Source organism: Bombus affinis, unplaced genomic scaffold (assembly GCF_024516045.1).
Source record: "Bombus affinis isolate iyBomAffi1 unplaced genomic scaffold, iyBomAffi1.2 ctg00000074.1, whole genome shotgun sequence".
Lineage (NCBI taxonomy): Eukaryota > Metazoa > Arthropoda > Insecta > Hymenoptera > Apidae > Bombus > Bombus affinis.
In genome coordinates this window covers 1,278,461-1,281,599 of record NW_026108824.1, presented here as the reverse complement: position 1 = coordinate 1,281,599, position 3,139 = coordinate 1,278,461, and positions in this window count along the sequence as shown.

The window sequence follows — 3,139 nt, the reverse complement described above, 5'->3', positions numbered from 1 at the left end:
AATTTCCCGAATTAATTTGGGCGCTCCAATTTTGGCATGCTGATCCGCCCGCATCAGGGTTAATTCGCTACCGGTATCTATCAACGCGCTCAGTTCGCAATTTCCGATCTTCACGTCTTTACCACGCTTCGTCGGTAACAATCGAAACACACTACCAACCTCTTTAATGGACTCGCTCAGATTGTCGCACTTCGATGCGATGTGTCCGTACTCTCTACACTTGAAACATTTAGGTCCCTTCGACTTGTTCGGGCACTCTGCACACACATGTTCTTCATCACCGCAGTTGTAGCAACGCGTCTTTCTCGCACTTCCACCTTGACTGGGACTGTTGTTTCTCTCAACTCTGGCCGGCTTCGCAACCGACTTCGTCCTTCGGCTCTTCTGCTCCTCGTACGCGATTAGCCTCTTCCTTAGCTCCTTGATGGATGCAGCACCATACAGCATAGATTTATGGACCTCTTCGTCTATTATCCCGTCTATGATGTACTCTACTTTGACTTCTTCCTCTATATCGGCATGACTGGCTATTTCCAGCATGCGATACATGTAGGCTAAGCACGCCTCGTCGCTTTTCTTTCTCGTCCCACTAAGCTTTTGGTGTACTTGCCTACTGTTGGACTTTCTGGAGAACTCTTTGATTAGTCCCTTCTTCAGCTCATGCCAAGTCCTGGCATGGCACTCGAAGTTTGCGAATATTTTCGCCGATCCCCTCAGCAGCTTCCTCGCGTAGACTGCCTTCTGACCGTCGGACCACATACACGTGTCCGCGACTTCTTCGAATGATTCGAACCATCGCTCCACGTTTTCACCTTTGTCGCCGCTAAACAATTCTAATGCGTCTTCGACGTCTTTAAAGCTTAATACCGAGACGGTACCTGCCTTTTGGCGATGTTCATCGCGGTCCGAGCACATCGCTCGCGTACCTCTCTTATGTTTTATTACCTCTTTCCTATCTTCTTCATCGTCACTTTCGTCGTCGCTTTCTTCTTCCGACGATACGTTGTCTCCTTCCAGGGCCGCCTGTAGCCGTGCGCGTAGTTCAGATTTTCTCCCTGTGACCTTTAACCCCAAGCTAGCGAGGCGCGCTCTCAACTCCTTCGTCCTCAGCTTCTCGAGGTCTTCGTCTCCATCCTGATCGCGCTCAGCTCTCTGCCCACTCCTTAGGTTTCGCTGATTTACCGATTCCTCATCGCGCTTCGATTCCTTCGAAGTTGATTGACCAGCCTTATACACTCGGTTCAGCCTGGCCATCAGCACTGACTTCGAACCTGATATCGGCAGATTCAGACTTGCGAGCTTATTTCTTAGCTCCTCCAGCGTCGAAACCTCTTCAGTCGAAAACTGTTCCTCTTCACAATTTGCCATTTTCAACTCTTTTTTTTTCAGCACAATTAGTTCCGTTAAACGTGTCGTTCTCTGTCTGGTTTCAATCCCGGCTCGAGCCCCCAATTTGTAGTATCGAAAAAGGATGGGATTAGGATGATTTAGATTTGTAAAATTCTCCTAATGCTATTTATTAAGATTAATAAAAATAACAGAGATTAATTGGACAGAGAACGATAAATGTTCAACTTGAACTAAAACACAAAAGTCTTATTCCGTTCAAATCACTCTCGCAACTCTATAACTAACAACTCGATCTCTCTACAACGCTAGCAACTCTACAACTCTCGTCTTCGGCATCTGCACTCGCACGCTCTCGCTTCTCAACTCATACTGCGCGCCTTTTGCGTTCGTTCTCGCCTGCGTCTTAACTGACATTGTCTTTAGCGTCTGTTTTGTTTTTTTCCCCGCCCTATAGCGCACGTGTCCCGAAAGCGCTCGTGACCAGGGTCACGTAGGCCTTTTAGACGAAACTGTTCAGTTGAAAAGATCGACGATACATTGCTGTACCCAACGACACCGCGGTTCTCGCAACATTGTATACGGTTCGGCCGATATCTTAGGCCTTTTGTCCACGATACTACAGTACTTATTCGGTTTGCGCTATGTCGACTGTATTTTCGAGCTATCGCGGGGAGACGCGGTCGTTTGAATACGCGTCAATGGGAGTCGTAAATTCCCGTTACGATTGGAATAATCGACTCCACGGATAATTCGATCCCCGTATTTCGCTTAGGATAATAGGTGTAGTCGTTGTGGTATAACACTGGGAGTCACAAAGTTATAAAAAATATATGTATTTCCAACGATTTATACAATCGCACTGAGTAAGAACGCCGTTGCTTAAGATACAGATAACGAAGAAATGGATTATTCTTTGATGAGAGTGTGAGCTATAGGAGCTCTAGGTCCGTGAGAGCTGTAGGAGCTGTCGGACTTCTGGATATTGTGAGAGAAATAGGAGGCTCTTAGAGATATAGGAACGGTGAGAGTTATAGGGATTGCAGGAACTTTAGTCACCGCGAGATACGATGGAACTCTGAGAGATATAGGAACGGTAAGAGTTATAGGGATTGCAGGAACTCTAGTCACCGTGAGAGATGATGTAACTCTAAAGTTTATTCTGATGTGAGTACGAAGCTCGGTATTGGTGTGCCCTTTGAGCGAAGAACGCGGATTCGTTGATTACATTGTTAGTTAGGAAAGTGAGGGCAATGATCCGCGATGCCGATTGGTTATGACTAATGTTAGAAAGGAAGAGAGGAGGAAGAAGCCTCCTACCAACGTGGGTCCTAGGCGACATTGTTTATGGGAAATCTCAGATTTTTCGTTAGGTAGATGTCCGCTTTTTTCGTTAGGCCAATACCCGCCTTCTCCGTAATTCTTAAGAGGGCGTAAAAAACCCAAGGACCTTTCTAAAAACCGACCGAAAACACTTCTATAATTAGAAAGTCTTTTCGGGCAAACAGATTGACTTAGACCATATGTGCGAACAATGCAGTTGGGACTTCGGCTTTATGATGGGTCCTTGGGCCTATGGAGGATTCGAAGGATGGCACGTGGACCGTTGGATGCCAAGCCGCGCGGGATGGAGTGCAGATGTGTTGCGCGCCAGAACATCGACTCTGGTCTCTGTTATATGCAGTGTAATTGTTGTTTTGCAGATTCAGACTCAAATATTCCACTCCACGTATCTCCGTTGCTGTTGCTGATATGTCGACAATTCGATGTGCCTGGTACTCCACATTTCTTG